We start from the raw sequence: 18452 nt of genomic DNA, 5'->3' as shown, positions 1-18452 counted from the left end.
TAAAGCCAGAAAAGATTTGAATTGCTTTTTTATTACTTTCGGTTGCTGGCTGTGTTTCTTTCAATCATTAAAATTTAATACAACTCAACACAGAAATTGAGCACAAGGCAAACACAGCTTTATTTGGGTTATAGGTAAATGGGGCAAGGTAAAAAGACTCAGTTCATTGTGGGTCTAGTGTCCTCATATACAATTGTCTTAATTGCAAAATGTTTCATCCCACTGTTAGACCATGCATCCCTTCATGTGTTTCAGTATCTCATTCCAAAAGCATAGTCTCTACAACTAAATGATGATCAAAAGAGACACAGAATAGTGACCATAGGATAGAGGCTTCGCTTTTTCTCTTTGTGTCTGGAAGGGTGTGAGCAATCCAGACCAGAAAGAAAGAAACCTTTCATCATGCCCATCAGAGCAGGTGACTCATTTTGGCCGACAGGCCCACAATTTCACCTTTCAGTTCCTTTTACAACTCCCAGAGGAATGGTGCTGTCACCAGGATTCATCAGTGTCTAGACGGGGAAGAACATCCTGCATGCCCCTCCATAGGCCTCATTTTTTACCAGTCCCCTCGTTCGATGCTCTTGACACTTTTCAGCTGCTGCTTAGACAGTTTCTCCCGATGGCTAAGCTGACCAGGGCAGTGGGGCATGAGCAGACAGGACTTCTCCCTGCTGAAAGCCACCTGCTTCAAAATGTGTTTTCTAGGACACGTAACCCAGCTGAACAGGAAGCATCTCTGGCGTGTCTGTTTTGGAGTGGGAATCTCCTAGTGTGGAGAGGGAGCAGGATGCATTGGAAAAGAAAGGAGGCCAGTGAGGCTGCTTTCTCCTGCCAGAGGGGCGCAGAGTCTGAGACAGGCTGGGCAGGCCAACAGGGACCAGATCACACAGGGCCTTGTGGACCATGGCAAAGAGTCTGGCTTTATCCCAAGAGTGGAGTGAAGTCACTGAATGGTTTTAAGTTGCCACTGGAGGTGGTGGGAGTCTGGGTTAAGCATCATCAGATTGCATTTTGAATGTATCCCCCTGGCTACTATGTGTAGAATGAGTGAGGAAAGGAGATCACTCCTTAGAACCTATTGGGATCCTCCAACCAGCAGATGATAGGGCTGGGACTTGGGTAGATAGGGCAGGGCACCTTCTACTCCAGGGCCATTGCGTGGTCCTGATTCCCTGACAGCTTTTATATCCTTTATGCTATTTAAAAGAATTATTTACAGTGTTAGTTAGCTAGAGCTGCCATAACAAAATGCCACACACAGGGTGGCTTAAACAATAGGAATTTATTTTCTCACAGTTCTGGGGTCTAGAAGTCTAAGATCATGGTGTGGGAAAGGTTGGTTTCTAAGGCCTCTCTCCTTGGCTCGTAGGTGGGCGTCTTTCCCCTGTGAGTTCCCGTGGCTGTCCCTCTGTGCATGCCTGTGTCCCATCCCCTCTTATAAGGACACCAGTCATATTGGGTTAGAGCCTACCCTAATGACCTCAGTTTGACTTAATTTTCTCTTTAAAAACCCTGTTGCCAAATACAATCATATTCTGAGCTGCTGAGGGTAAGGACTCCATCACATGAATTTGGGGGGTGAGAGAGAGAGGGGCAAGAGGACACAATTCAGCCATCACAGAGTCCCTCCTGACATTTTCTCTTCCCCAATGTCAAGTCTGTGCTTATCCGTCACTGTCTGAGGTGTCTCTGCTTCCTTTGTTGCTGCTTTTAGGGAAGATGGTCTTTCCCCAGGTGAGCCCTTCTTTTTTGGTCACACAACAAGTCAACATTTTGTATTTCCAACCTACTTTTTAAATGAATTTCCTATAAAGGGGATTTAGATAGTCTTTAGTATTTCTATTACTTTTTATTGCCCACCCCCCCCAATGCACGGTAATGCACCTTATATGTGGTGAAAGTTGCATAACCATTTGGCGGATTTCATTTGGGTTTTGTTCTTCTACCAGAACGGTGAGCTTGACTGTGTTGCAATTTCCATTATGGCATGGTTTAGCCACAGACATTTCCTGTGCTGGTTGTTTCGTGGGAACAAGTCTGTTGCATTTGCCTTCCTTGTGGGCTCAAGAAATACCTGTTGTAGGAAACAGCTGTCACATTTATGCTGACCAAAAACTTAACTCCTCAGCTCACCCCATAGGTATGTCCAAATGTTTGTCGAGTGCCCACAAGAATACTCCAGGGTACACAGAACTGAGTAGCATCCCTCCTCAAGTAATTTGCAGTCTGATAGAGAAATATAACAAATGAAAAGGTAGGTATCTTATAGGTGAACTATGCTGCAGGTCAGTGGTTCTCAAAATGTAGTCTCCAGACCCACAGGATGAACATCATGTGGGAACTTGTTGGAAATGCACAGTTTCAGTCCTTACCCTGGACCCCCTGAGTCAAAAACCCTGGGTCATGTGTCATAACAAGACATCCAAGGATTCTGATGCATTTGAGAATGCATCAGGATTGAGAATGCATCCTTTTGAGAACCACTGCTTAGCCATAAGAAGCACATGACATGAGATTTTTAAAGAAAGCTCATACTTGGAGAGGGAGGAGGGGAGAAGCAGGAAATATTTCTAGAAGTGTGTTGCATATGAGATAGTCCTTGAGGAGTGGGTAGGATTTTTATATTTATATGTAGATGATCATATTTACTGTAATTGCCATCTGTATGTTTATGTATTTCTTTTACAAAAGTAATTAACAGCCTGGACTCTAACTTGAAAGATCTGCTAGCTGTCCCTTTCTTGCATTTTAACTGGCTCACTGTGAATCGAGGCTTCCATCAACATATGCTCAGTTGTAGAACTGGTAATTATGGTTGGAGGCTTTTTGTTGGAGGACACATTTCATTCCAAACATAGTTTCGGAACATAGCTTGATTTGAGGGTAGAGATTCTACCTCTATATACTTAAGACAAAATCAATTCAAAGCATCCTTGAATCTCACAGTGGGAAGAGGCCTTCAAGGTCATCTAGTCTAATAACTCCAGCAAATAACCTCTGAGCAGGCTTTGTAAAATAGGTGGCATCAGTTCTTCTCTAGCCCATTGAATGATTCTGTAGCAAGAGTGGATAAACTATGGCTTAGGGTCAATTCTGACACACTACCTGTCTTTGTATATAAATTTTTATTGGAACACATTTTTGGAATACATTTATGCATTGAATTGAATACATTTATGTATACATTTTATTAGAATACAGATTTTTATTGGAATACATTTATGTATTGTTTTTGGTTGTTCTTGCCCTATAATAGTGCAAACCTTTAATCTCCTCTTTAAGACTTTGTATTAGTAAGAACTCTTAGAGTACAGGTAACCAAAACCCGATTCCAACTAGTTCAAGTGAAACAGGAATCTACTGGCTCCTAAGCCTTTGAAGTTAAAAGAAGGTCTCCCTGAAGTAGCTGTTCACTTGATATCACACATGTGGTTCCAAATGGATTGTCTTCTGTATATATGCTGCCCTAGTCGTGTCTACTGCACCTCCTGGAAAGACCTTTCTCCCTGCTCACTCATTCTGATTAATTATCCTCCCTTCACTACTCATATTTATTTTGTTCCATTCCATCCACTCCTCTAAGTGCAGATCTTTATTCTGCTGTGGCGGTATCGGCAGCTGTCCTGTGAACACTAGGCTTAGAGTCACAAGTCCCGGGTGCTAGTCCTGACTATGCTGTTGAATAACAAAAATATGAGATATGATGTTAAGATACTTTGAAAATCAAAAAACCTTCAAAGGGTTGCTTTTATTTGCTTAGAATCTAAGCATTTTTAAGCTGACAATGACACCAACGTTTATTTTATCCTCATGGCCTGGGTGAGAAAATGATCCATAAATGTGTTTTAGTTGTCTCACATAGTATTCTTTTCATTTATTTTTTAAATATTTGAGCCAAGATATAAAAACTGGGAGTTTTACTTTAAATCCATATTTCTGGATTCACTGAGCCCATGTCCCCACCTGGCAGTAATCAGTTGGAACTGAGTAGGGGCTGTGCCTGTTTAGCCACAATCTCCCACTCCCTTTGTGTTATCCCAACTGATGTCACTCACTTGCATGACCTACCCTTGAGCACTGAGTCAGTGCTCCCTGACTTAATACAGTTATGCCTCTGATTCTCAAAGGTCTGATTCCCATCTGTCTTGGCATAGTGATCATGCAGCCTCTGCCAGCTTCCCACATGCAGGAAGCTCACTACCTAGAGAAGCAGTTATTTGCAGCTCTGGCTGTTGAGAAATTTTCCTCTGTATGTTCCATTCTCTTCAGCCTTCCAAAATGGGTAAGTGACTTGCCCCAAGTCTCCCAGTATGTTAGAGAATTAGAAGTCTCAGTATGGCTCACCAAGCTAGTGGTCTTTTTACCCCACCTGATGGAAGTATGTTCTTTCCCACCTTTCTTCCTCACTCACTGACCCCCAGACTCATTTAGAGACAAGGAATACATGTAAAAAGTCATTTGACAACAGGTTTAGTTTTTACTGAACTCTTTGCCTTTGCAAACATTCTAAAGAACAAAAGTTTGCAAACTTTCTCTGTAAAGGACCACATGGTGAATATCTTAGACTTTGCAGTCATGTGGTCTCTGTTGCAACTATTCAACTCCACTATTGTAGCCTGAAAGCAATCATAGATAATATGTAAATGAGTAAGCAATACTGTGTTCCAATAAAACTTTATTTCCCAAGACAGTTAGTGGGACAGAATTGTCCCTGAGCCATAGTTTGCTTATTCTTGCTGTGGAGCCATTCAGTGGGCCAGCAGAAGAGGTGTTTGTCTATGTGGGGTGTCCTGATGCCTCCCATCTTTCAAGAGCCAGCTGAGATGGAGCATTTCTAATCAACTTGCTCTGATTCCTCTTCAAGATGTGATGTCTATAGCATCAGAATTTCTGGAGTACAACAGCTTTTGAAGATGTTCCAGGAATCCCTGAAAGTCCCTGAGACCCCTCAAGGAGTCCACAAGATAATACTATTTGCGTAATAATTCTAAGAAGTTATTTGCCTTTTTCATTCTCATTGTTTTACTACAGTGGAGTTTTTTAGAGGTGATGTGTGATGAGGCCATCACCCTGATGGCTATTGGAATCTGTGCTTGTGTATTTTTGTTTTTAAAAAATATCTGCCGGGCGCGGTGGCTCAAGCCTGTAATCCCAGCACTTTGGGAGGCCGAGACGGGCGGATCACGAGGTCAGGAGATCGAGACCATCCTGGCTAACACGGTGAAACCCCGTCTCTACTAAAAACTACAAAAAACTAGCCGGGCGAGGTGGCGGCGCCTGTAGTCCCAGCTACCTGGGAGGCTGAGGCAGGAGAATGGAGTGAACCCGGGAGGCGGAGCTTGCAGTGAGCTGAGATCTGGCCACAGCACTCCAGCCTGGGTGACAGAGTGAGACTCCGTCTCAAAAATAAAAATAAAAATAAAAAAATAAAAAATATCTGATATGAGTTCTAATATGATAAATATTTATAGATGTAACCCATCTAAACAAAAGCTCTTTAGAGTTTGCAATAAAAATTAAGAGTATAGAGGAGTGCTGATGCCAAAAAGTTTCAGAACTGCTAACATTGCAGTATCCTGGCTATGCTTTTCTTAAACTACAAGACACTTCTCATCTTGTAGTAGAGATTTTTCAGATGGTCCCAACAAGGATGTCGTTTTCTTATAGACAAGAGCTATACTAATCATTGTGTTTTTTAATTGCACATGAATTGTACAAAGTAAATTATTTTTTAAATGTTTCTTGTAAACCACAGTGTGCTAGGTATTATGCTCAGAATTAGGACTAGAGAGATAAGCTCAAGAGATACCGTCCCTGCCCTCATCAAGCTTAGAGCCCAATGGAGGAAATAGACATTAAGCAAATAATCACAACTGATATACAAACAAATCCTTGATGGCAGTGCAATCAAGAGAGAGTACCCAGGACTATGGGAACCAACGAAAGTAGGGTTTATACTCCTGAGGGAAGTCAGTGAAGGGCCTTTGACCTGAGATCTGTGGGATGGAGGGGATCCATGGAAAGTAGGATTTCTCAACTTAGCACTGTGAATTTTAGACTAGATAATTCTGCGTTAAGGGGAGGAGGAAGAACTGTCTTGTGCATTGTAGAATGTTTAGCAGCGTCCCTGGTCTCTACCCACTAGATGCCTATAGCACACACACATATACACACACACCATTTGTGATAACCAAATGCAGACATTGTCAAATGACTGCTGAGAGAGAGGTAGGGGTCAGAGAATTGTCCCCAGTCAAGAACTGGTGAACTTGAGAAGAGGTGCGGTAGAAGGCTGCTGTGGTAGCCCAGGTGAAAGATGCCTGTTGCTGGGCTATGGCTGGAAGAGATGAAGAGATGAAGAGAGTAGGCTGAGCTCAAGTGCTCTGTAAGGGATTGGTCTATATGACTTGATAATGGGTAGGCCAGGAAGGGGAATATGAGAAGCCAAGGATGAATTTCAGTTTATCATGTTGAAGGACCGACTTTGGTTTGCACAAGTGACACCATCACATCCTGGCTCTGAAATCTGAAGGGACAGAGCTCGGAAGACATGACGGAGCGAGGAAAAACACCTTTGCCCATCTGCCCAGCTCTCTGCCAGCATAGCCACTTGTGTTGTTCATGTCTGCCTGATGGGAGATGGCTTTAATAACAGACCTAAAACAGCTCTTCCTAAAAGGAACAACAACTTTAGAAAAGAAAAACCATCTGCCAGGGCTGAGTGCATTAAGTGTGTGTTTAATCTAGCTGTATTGGGACATTTTTTCAATGCCAGTTGACTTTTTTAAACATTTGTGAAAGTTGGCAAACACATCAGAGAAAATATACTTTGTAATACTCGAAGGATATTGGCACATTATATGGTAACAGCACTTTTGATACACATTAGTATCAGATATCAAGATTTCTATTCTCTCAGTGCTGAAGACTGTGTGAAGATCTTCTTTCTAGTCTCTAGCCCAAGATTTATTGACCTTTAGTGAGGAAAAGAATCTCCAGAGGAGCTTGTTTAAAATGTAAAACCCAATTCAGTACGTCTGGGATGGGACCCAGGAATCTGTATTTTAACAATCCCAGTCCCCACCCTGGTAATTCTGAAGCAGGTGATCAGCTGACCACTTTGAGAAACACTCATACAGTCAAACCACCTTGAAGGAATCTGTTCCAGTTCCTTCCCACCACTGACTTTGCTGTAGGACCCCCCCCCCAACCACTGACTTTGCTATAGGACCCCGAACCTTACCCTAACTCTGCTTGGCTAATTTGTTCATATCCGGAGCTGCTCCAGAAAGCTCTCCTAACTGCGTAGATACTAGAATGTCTGCAGCGACAAGTAACAGCCCCCAGCTAAAACTGGCTTGAACAATCTAAACACGTTTATTTGACATAACAGGAACCCCAGAGAGGGCCAGTTCCAAGGTAGGCTAATTCAGCAACTCAGCAACACCATCAAGACCCAGATTCCTTCCATCTTAAGGGGCTCTCCCGTCAGAATCCATCATGGATTCCAGGGCTGCAGTTCCAGCGTCACATGTGCATAACAACCTCCATCCAAGAAAACCTTCCCAGGACCCTCTCCCACTCCAGGGGACCTCCCTGGTATCTCATTAGCCGGGAGTATTTCACATGTCTTTGCCTAAATTAAATCATTGGCAAAGGAACGAGATTACTAGGATCAGTTTTCACCAAACAAGATTCCCTCCCCAAGTCAGGAAAGGTCACAACCTTTCTCAAAAGACATGGCTGCTCAGGGGAGATTAAACAAAAATTGGTTCCTCCAGGAAAGAGATTCTATTCACAGAAGAAGGAGTGGCTGCTGGGAGGCAACTATGTCTGCCACAATACTCCTCTTCCTCTCCCACCATTCCCCCACTGAAGTGTGAGTCACATGAGGGCAGACGCCATGCTCACCTGGTCCATCGTTCAATCTCCAGCAATCTCCACGCTATGGCTCATGTTAGATACAGAAGGTATATCGGCATGAAGTGGCCCTGAAATGTTTGTTTAATTTAAATTAATGGAAGATTGTGATTTTGATGGAGTATTGTGAGTAATTAGGACATAAATTAGTTCATTCCAAGTGAAAAAACCCTAACTCAAATTAGCTACTATCTCTTTTTTAAACATTTATATTAAGTTGAAGGATACTTGTGCAGGTTTGTTATATAAGTAAACTTGTGTCATGGGGGTTTGTCGTACAGATTATTTCCTCAACCGAGTATTAAGCCTACTACCTGCTAGTTATTTTTCCTGATCCCTCCTCCCACCCTCCAGTGTACTATGTTGGTTTGTATATTGGGAAGCACAGTGGCTTCAGATCCAGGAAAATCCACAGACTTAAATGATGCATGCATTCAGGGTTCTGTTCTCTCTCTCTCTCTCTCTCTCTCTCTCTCTTGCTCTCTCTCTCTCTCTCAATCTCTCTCTCCCTGTCTCTCTCCACCTCTAACAGGTTCTCTCAACATGTAGAGCAAGATGGCAAAGGAGCCCCAGACTACCTCCTGGTTGGCTTAGCAACCAGGAGGCTTTTCTAAGAGCTCTTGCAGAAAAGCCTCAGAGAGAATTAGGTCATATGCCTGCCAATCATATGGAAAGGGAATTGGGCTGTTCTAATTGGTCTAACCACTACTCGCCTACCTCATGCTGGGACAGGCCCCACCCAAACCCCATGGAGTGGTTTCCCTACAGGAAAGAGGTTCTACTGCCAGATGAAGCAGAGAGCAGATGCTGAGCAGGCAAAACAACAGATGTCCACTACATTTGTGGGTGAAAAACGCTGTTTGCAGGGCATTATACATGGGCCAAACCATAATTGAGAACTCTTTGCTGATACTCACAGAGATTAAATAGTTCTCCCAGACTACACAAATTCAGTTTGAAACTTTGAATGATGCTTTGTTTCCTAAAGATAAAATGGGATGTTTGTCCATTGATTTGGGGGGAGATCTTTAAATTCTCTTATCTCAAAGGATGTCTCAAAATATTCCTTATCTTTCCTCCTACTGTTTTTGGTCTTTTTCTTCTCTATTTTTCTTGGTTACTTATTATGTCTTGACTTCTTAGTCCCATGTATCATGTAACAACAACCTAATAAAAAAAATTAAAATGCCATCTCTCCATGGTAGTTTTCCTAATTTTTCTTTCTCTCTTCTCCCCTTCCTAATCAGGATTAATTCATAAAAATCATCTCACTTCACGTATTGTCCTCTCTGATTCTTTTACCAAGTTCTACCTTAGATTGTAGCTACTTGTGAATATAATTTAGTCATTTAGTCAGTCATTTCTTTGAAATACATAAATCAAGTGCCTACCAGTACTGGGCTTAGCATTAGAGATGCAATAAAAAGCAATCTCCCCTACCCTAGCCTGGAACTTCCTTTAGGGTAGAAAGTGTTTTTACTTTATCTTTACATCTCCACATGGTTTAGTCTCTTTTTATTAGTAATATTACTATCATTATCATTATTATTATAGCAAGCTTTTGCTTAGCACTTACCATATGCCAGAAAATGTGATAAGTGCTTTATGTATATTGCATCTTATTCTTTCAAAAATCTTGAAAGGAAGGTAAAATACGACTATCCCCATTTTACAGATGGAGAAGCTAAAGCTCAGTGACACAAAGCGCCTTGCCCACACTTACACACACTGAGAGGTCTGTGAGAGGCAGAGCCTGAATTCGAACCCAGATCTGACAGGTTCCGTACCCTATTTGCTCTCCAGCTGACATAAGCTTTCCCATAAATGCCCAGTAGAACATGGAGATTGGCTTCTGCTTTCTGTGAAGATTAAGGTTAGGATCTGACAGCTTGTGTATGGAATGCAGGATGTGGACTTTGGGTTGAGAGTCCTGTAGTGAGGATAAATCTGCAAAGCTCACATCTCGTCCTGACTGCTTTTGTGACCACTGACAGACATCCCTGAGGCTTCATCAGTTTGGCCCCAGTCGATGCCTTCCCAATCTCAAATATATCTCCTTGAAGGGCCTTGTGCCTCAGTTTCTTCATTAGCAAACAGTGAAGTTTGGCATAGACCAGATGTCCAATAGAACACTCCATAGAAAGGAAAACACTATTTCTTCATTGTCCACTAGAGTAGCCACTAGCCACATGTGGCTACTGAGTACTTGAAATTGGCTAGTTGGACTGGGGGACTGAATTTTTAAGTTCAACTAATTTTAATTTAAGTAATCACAAATGACTAATGGCTACCATTTTGGACAGCACAAAGTTAGAAGAATTTGTATCATTCTTTGACTTGTGATCTTTTACATACCCTAGAGAAGGATGTTTTAAATTATGTGGTGCAACCCATTGCCAGATCCTAAAATCGATGTATGGGGGTGCAAATAACATTTTTTAATGAAATAGCATAAAATAATTAAATAGAATGGAATAAAAACTAAAATAAAATATCTGTACACATCATGTGCACTACAAAATTTTGATTGTACTAAGTTTTGACTATGAAAGTTTTGTTTCACATATTTGTGTACTGAGTCATTATGCAAAATTAATTTCCTCCAGTGGGTCATGGTCAAAAAACGTTTGAAAACCACCGCCTGCCCCTAAGTAATGTCACCGAGACCTTGAGAGTGTCATGCTTCTGTGGTGTGTCCCCATCCACCCAGGGGCTCTGCAAGACCTCATTTCAGAATATTCTGTTCTTCCAGATCCTACAGGCATGTGGTGAGCATGTGACTTCCCTCAGATGGTGATTAAAAGTGACTTTGTGGTCATCTATCTGTCTGGATGGAGAGACCCAAATTGGAGGCCCACAGGCAGGATTTAGCCCCCACAGATAGGCCTCCTTGGAACCTTGACATATGTGTGCATGGCCATAATCCCCTGAGGCCCAGTAATTTTTTCCCCTTTAGGTGGCCCAGACTCTCCAGATAGGTCCCTTTAGGTCGATTTTTCCATTTCCATGACCTGCCTGGCCTCTAAAAACATGTCATGTTGTGACCTGTGTTTAATATGCTTAGAAAATTATAACTGAAAGGAAACAGAGATAACAGAATGCAACTCTTGTACTTTGTAAATGGGAAAACAAGAGCCTGGAGATGGGGAGTGTCCTCCCTGAGGCCTCACAGAAACTGAATGACAGACAAGGAACTGGTTCTCTCTCCCAAGGAAGAACCAGATGTTAGCAAGAATTGCAGTATGACAGAGGAGAAAGAAGAAAGAAAGTCAGAAAGGGAAAGAGGGGAGGAGAGTGAATGAACAGGGAGAGAGAGGAGCAAGAGGAAAGGACGGAATTGGAGTGGTGGTCAGGCTGTCCTCACAGCCCTGGGGAATGGGGCCCTGGCTAGCGGTTCAGATTTCTGAGGGAAGGGTCCTGTCACATGGTGTGATCGCTTCCCATAAGCTTCTAGTGAGCAGATGACTGCGGGGGCCATCAGTGGGTAGTCCTGTAGGACTTTGAGCAATGGGAGGAGCACTTTGGACACAAAAAGGGGCCTCCAGTAGACCTCTGCCCCATAAGAATGGAGGATGCTTGCAACGGCTTCAGGAATTTCCTGACTCGCATTGTCTAGCCCTCACTTTGGCCTGCCCTCAGGCAAGTGTCCCTGATCTGAAACTGAAATTTCCCCAATGTTTCCTGCTTGTCCTGGTGTGGCCAGCATCGTAGAGACCCTGAGCCACAGGGCTGCATCTGTCAGGATGGGAAAGTGGATGAGATGGGGCAGAAGGGGCCCTGGAAGCTGCCCTGGGGTGGGATGAGGTCACAAGGGGTGGCACTTCAGGCCCTACCCTACTTCAGTCACTGCAGCTCTGCATTCATCTGCCTGGCTTCCAGGTGGGGCTCATAGCTCCAAGGCCTTAAAGTGCCTGGCAGTACAGGAGAGAAGCTGGCCAGGGGTAAGGTAAAAACAAGAGGTAGGAACCATGGTGATCTGCAAGGATGTAAAAACAAACATCAGGCCATCCAAATAAAGTCCTTCTGGGAGCCACATCCAACACAGACAACCGCTGGTCTAGGGAATTTCCCTGAACGATGACCAGGGTGTCACAGGTTTACATTCCATGCATGGTTTGCAACAGAAACAGTATAACCTAGAGGCCATTTCATCATTTCATTTGAAGAAAGGCTTCATAACTTTAAAAAAAAAAAATTCAGAAATGTCTAGACTAGGTATTTTCTCTATTCCCTCCACTCTGATACTTCCCTGCCACATTGAGGAAAGCCGGGTTCACAGTTAAGATTCCTTGGATTTCCCCGCAATACATCAGTGCACGGTGACCTGCCAGCATCTCAGGAAGCAAGTGTTGTGTACGTATTAAAACCTCTGACTCAAAGGCCAGGAGACTGAGTCACTCATAGCACAAAGACAATTGCTGGCTGCCTAAAGTTCCTCTATTTCCAACATAGTTTCCAGGGCCCCAGATGAAACCCAAATAGTATTTTTCAGATAAGCTGGAGAGATGCTGGAAAGAGCACCACAGGCCTCCAGTGCATGGCAACCCCCTTCTCCCTGCTGGGGTCAAGGCAGTCCCTCCTCTCTCCTTCGGGATACACTGGGCAGAAGGAGGATCTGACGGAACACCCACTAGAGGGAAAGGAGATGAGAAGAAATTGAGCCCCTTCTAGAGCTGCTGATGCCTGTCTGAACCCTCACTCTAAACTTACATGTGGTGTAACTTCACATATCCTCTCTGTGCTTCACACTCTCATACACAAAATGGGGGTCATACATATTTATCTCATGAAGTTGTGAGCATTAAATGAGGGGATGCTTGGGAAGCACATAGCACAATGCCTGGCACATAGTGATTGCTCCATTAATGTTCGTTGTTTTAGCTATTTTTACCGGCTCCTTTGTGTTCCTGACTGGGGGCTTTGTAAAGATCACAAAGAACTGACTCAGCAGTGACAAGAGAGTGTGTGGTGATTAGCAGAAGCCCACTCCAAAGTGGAAAAAATGCCCAGACTGGTAGCCACCCTAGGGGTATTTCCCCTTCTCTATCAAATCTTCTTTATTCCTCAGCTACTTTTTATACCACTGTGTATATCATGCTCTTAAAACCCATGACCAAGTGTAGCCGGATGGTATTTTTGAAATATTAACTAGGATTTCCTATACCCACCACTCTTGTGCCTTTCTCTCTATTCAGTGAGCAAGGCCTTGGGCTAGGATGGGCAGCAGAAAACAGGGACAGAAGGGGTGGCTTCCTAGCTTTTGAATTTTAAAAGCCTGTCTCTTTAGAAGAACAGAAGGATTTATGACAAAGCTAAACATTCTAGAGAAAGCATAAGTTAGGGAGGGCAGAAAGGGCTCCTTTACACCCAGCTAATAAGAATGGTTCCCTGGCCCAGGGGTAGGGAGGAGAATCTTGGGGAAAGAAATGAGAACACAGATCTACTTGACTACTTTGAAAGGGGCCCTGTGCTGAGCCCACAGACACAGGCACAGTCAACAGCAGAGGAGGAAAGAGGAGAGGAGGGAGGGGCAGCAACCCGGCAGCTGAAACTTCATTTTCACTTATCTTGAAATAGGAACCGGTGGAAATACAAGAAATAAAGAACTCTCTGATGTTATGGGCTGCCATGTAGCCCTCCTTGCTTGTGAAGCTCGCTGCAGTGAAGGCCCCTTTGGGTCTATCTAACCGAAACTCTTTCTGCTGGAGCTGTCGTGTGGCAGCTGGCTGTCAGACAAGAGCAGTCTGGCTGGCCAAGAGCATGCCGTTCTGACACATGTCCCGACAACACGTTTCTGAAGAAGGCGGCGCGAGCCATGTTGCCAGCAACACGCCATGACCATGGAGCATGCTGATGAGCCTGGCAGAGGGAAGCTGCGGAGGAGTTTCTGTTGCAGCAAAGGTTTTACAACATCCTCCTGGGAAGACAGGCTGTGTTACTGACCCGCTGACATGGGAAACTGCAGCCAGGCCGGGGCCATCTGTGAAAGGACCTAGGGGTTCCCAGAGGACTCGTACTTCTGCCCTGCTGCAGCTGCCAACACCTGCAGCGCCTGCAGCTCTCTGGGGCCCAGCACACACACCTGTCAGGCTTTACTTGCCTATGCCAGGAATGCTACCCAAAGCTGACATCCCTGGCCCTGGAGCGGCAATCACTGCTTCTTCACCACCTGCCAGGGATGCTGAATTGCTCTTCCTATTTCCCGGCCTGTACTCTAGTTACCTCCAATCATTATTTTTACATCTTCTTAAACTATTTTTTAAAACAACTGGGTAATCGATGACTACTATTAGGGAAAAGTTAGATACCCCTTTACCCCCGCTTCCCACTTCCTCCCCAGAGGTAGCCATTCCATTGGCACTATTGCATTGCAGGCAGTTGAGCTTAGTGGTAAGAGCCTGGGTTTGAAAGTCAGACTGAGTTCAGATTCTGCCTCTGCCATTTACTAACTGGGTGACCTTGGACAAAGGGCCTCAGGTCTCTGAGTTTCATTCTCCTGTAAAATGAGGATAATAGTATCCCCTCTTGAGTTATGAGGGCTCAATGAGATAACATATATAAGTGGCTGAGGACACTGCCTGACATAGAGGACCCACCCTCTAAATATTATCTATTATCTTTCAAGACCTTTCCTTGTGCATTAACTGCTCCTATTACTTCGTGCATGGCTTCACTTCCAAACCCTCTCCTATGTTATGCTTCTGCATCTTGGAACATGCACCCCCAGCCCACTAACTCTAACCCTAAACGTCAGCATGACCTCCACACTTAGGATAATTTGGCGTCTTGTGAACTCTCCCCACCTCACCCTCTCCACCCTCTCTCATTTTGTGGTCCAAGAACAGATACCTCCATGAACTGAGGCTAGCATCAGTTGCTGTGTGAGTTTTTCTTGTCCTCTTCTGTCTTGTCCTCTGGGTCTCAGCTTTCTCATCTGTTAAGTGAAACCACTGGACCAGTTCAGCCATCCTTTTCTTTATTCTGCAAGTATGAATGAAACAATGACACAATGAGATGGGCACTCACTTTGTGCCTGGCACTGAGGTGTAATGGTGAACGGGAAAGATATGGTCCCTGCCCTCACGGAGCTCACAATCTCATGTATACGAATAGCCTCCCAGGCCCTTTCTGCTCTAAAGCCTACTCCCAGGTATTCATACAATGAATGCAGATTAATGCCACAATGAGGTGATACCTGCATGGCCCTTGGGGTTACCAGAAGCAGTTCTTGTAATCTCCCTATCAGAGTTTTCAGAAAACAAATCACTCACTTATTCTAAGTAAGCACACACAACAAACACACTGATGCCTCCCCTGGAAACAGCAGATGTGCCCAAAATACAACACCCTAGGATAACATAGATCATAACCCCTCTTCCTCGCACAGGGAAATACCCAGTTCACACATTTCTCTGCAGAATATATCAAAAGCATGCCAGCCATCTGTCTCTGCAGCCACACAAATCCATAAGCAAAGAGACCTCCACAGACAGGGGGAGAAAGAAGAGGTTGCTTATAGTGGTGAATGGTCTGCAGCCAAGGGGTTTTTTTCTTGGCAGTCAGCAAAAAGGAAAAACCAGCAAAGCTTTGCTGGACTTGTCAGAAAATGAATCTGAGAAATATTTGAGCAAAGCTCCGTGGGTAGCTGATAGGGGTGATTTAGAAAGAATCCCTGCACTGGGTTGGGGATGAGGAGACATAGTTCAGAGATCCTTTAATATTAATTATTGCTTATTGAGGCCAAGCAATGCACTAAGCACTTTTATATAATTTAAGTAATTTAATACTCACAAATTACTTCAGTTATTCTTACTCTAAAGATAAGGAAACTGAGGTGGGGTTTATGTAAATTGCTCAAGATCACACAATCAGCAAGTGGCAGGGCTGGAATCCAAGCCCAGTGACTCCAGCATCCATTCCTTACCCGCTGTGTCGTGTGCTTCTCGCCCCTTTCAGTGTAAGGATCCCATGACTCTGTGGCCTCACTGTAGGAAACAGGATCGGTGTCTGGGCCCTGGCTCAACTCTGAAATCAAACCGGAGGCCCCTGCTGTGAAGTACCAGATCCTCTCATATACAGGCCCCACCTTTATGTTTCAGGCAGCTGCTTTCTACCTGCGAAATGCCTGGACCCACACTTAGGTCTTCTTTGGTATTTAGCGGATGCCTGTGAACACTCTGAGTTTTGGGCTCTAATTGAGAAGCCAAGGTGTGAAAGCGGCTGCACCCTGCATGCTTATGTGTGGCATCCCCTGGGCCCTGGGCTACAGTATGCTCATTGCTGAACCAGTGGATTCTCTGCTTGATGTTTCACCTTTCAACCAGAAGTTCCACTGTTTATATTACACTTCCAGCCAATTATTCACAGTTGTTACGCTGTCTCCAAGTCAGTTTTGCCACTCTTTTAATTATACACCAGCATAGCATAGGTGCTCCTACCTTTTAAAGACTACTTTAAAGACACTCTATTAAAATGTGGGAACATTTTTATCTACAAGGTCAAGCTACTCTCAGGAGAGGAAAAAACTGTGCAGGCAGCACATCAGTGAAAGAACGTAACTTAGGTCACATTGCTTATAGGAGAGGAATCGTGTCGTTAGCTGTTTTTAAAAGAGACTAATAAATCTGATAACTTAAAGCAAAGTCTCGTTTAAAAGTGAGACCAGTTACTGGAGAGGAGAGAGTGTGGAGGGAGAGAAAGAATCACAGAAGAGGACACACAAGGCAGAATCATGTAATTGGAGGGACCCGTATGGATCATTTTGTTCAACCTCTTCTATAGAGGCAATTGGGGTCAAAGAAGTTAGATGATATGCCCAAAATTAGAACAGTAGGTAACAGCAGAGAGGGAGTTAGAACCCAGGTTACCCCAGCCACACAGAGACAACAACAGATGAGAGAGGGAGGAAAAGTCGGGTGGAGAAACTGTATGCTGAATTTGTTTACTGTTATGTTCAACTCCCATGCTCCTTTCATTTACCTGGAGGTCGGTCACACTTCCGCTTCCAATATGTTGTTTTGCTCCAACAACTTGAAATTATCTCTAAAATTTGGGAAGAGTTTTACTTACAAACTTAGTTGTGGAATTAAGATGTACATTTTCATAGAACTCTAAAGATTTGGTATGCATATAAAAGAGGGCTTAATGTTTCAGATCCCTAATTTTTAATCTCAGAGACATTGATAAGTTGTTTTTTGTTTTTTGTTTTGTCTTAAAAAATTATACCGACAGCCATTGGCAACTGATTTACTTGCTTTTATTCTTGGAAAGATTAGGATTGTTCAGTTTTCAGTGCCTGAAAGTCTGTGGTTTCTTTAAAAATTAGCATTTATTTCACTGCTCATGATCTTTTGTTTCCAGATCAAATTCAGGATGGGTGACTGTGTAATTGGTTCCAATTGCGAATTGTTTAAGTACAAATTTAGAACTCTTTAGGGATAAAAATGAATCATTTTAGTGTGAGGTGATATTCCTAAATTAATTTGTACAAGTTATTTTTATATTTCCAGGATTCAACCGAGTTTCATTTCTTTTCCCTCTGCCTGGTGTTTTGTGGTTTTTGTTGTCTTTTTTTGTCGTTGTTGTTTTTAACTATTAGGCTGCACTGTCATTATGGTAGCCACTAATCACTTGTGACTATTTAAACGTAGATTTATTTTAATTAAAATTATATTTAATTTAAAATTAAGTTCCTCAGTCACTAGTTACATTTCACACTAGTTACATACATAACTAGTTACTAGTTAAATTAAGTTACTCAGTCACACTAGTTACAGTCACACTAGTTACACAGGTGACCCAGTGGTCACCTGTGACTATTATGTTAGACAACTTAGATCTCTGGAACATGTCTATCATCTCAGAATGTTCTAGTAGATGACACTAAGGGCTAGTAACTGGGAATGTCTGTCTTGGGCACCCTTTATTGGCCAGTAATGTAAAAAGAAGCCAGAGGTTCTCTGCATGCATTTCAGAAATTGATCACATAATCCATAAGGTCTAAACGTGGCAGCTTCATGGATTGTCTCACAAATGAGCAGAGCTAATGTCCTTTGAGGCTTGTGACTAGTCTCAAATGTTGCTCTCAAGGGTAGGCAGTTTCTAACATAAAAGGTAGTTCAAATATTTATGTGTAAGCAAATTTGGAATTCAAAAGGCATTCACGCATAAGAAAAATGTTATAAATCATGTGACTGAAACTTTGCATTTTCTGAAATAAAAATTAGTGGAAATTATAACTGGCAGAAAATCAACAATTTTTAATGTTTCAGGGCAGTTATAGATTGGTAGGAAGAAGTATACACACACCCCCAATACACACGTACACACACACACAGAACAATGTTAGATTAAGTTTCTGATTTAATTAGCCAAGAATATAAAATCTTACTGGAAATGAGTTGGCTTACAGGGCAGGAGCAGGGATGTGGCATATCCCATCCTAGCTTCCCTTGACACCCAGAGTTCCTACTTCCAGTCTGCATGAGGAAAGGTCTTGCCACACCTGTGAGCTCAAATCTTGTTATAAC

The 18452-nt window shown here is 43.2% G+C and overlaps 1 protein-coding gene across 5 annotated transcripts in view; it reads left to right on the top strand.

Annotated features, from left to right (window-relative positions):
- The window catches only part of ABLIM3 (actin binding LIM protein family member 3), a 120040-nt gene that overhangs the window by 22119 nt on the left and 79469 nt on the right, over positions 1 to 18452 (top strand). The gene's annotated exons all lie outside the window — the stretch shown is intronic.

This window comes from Rhinopithecus roxellana, chromosome 3 (assembly GCF_007565055.1).
Source record: "Rhinopithecus roxellana isolate Shanxi Qingling chromosome 3, ASM756505v1, whole genome shotgun sequence".
Classification (NCBI taxonomy): Eukaryota; Metazoa; Chordata; class Mammalia; order Primates; family Cercopithecidae; genus Rhinopithecus; species Rhinopithecus roxellana.
This window is presented reverse-complemented; position numbering and strand designations above follow the sequence as displayed.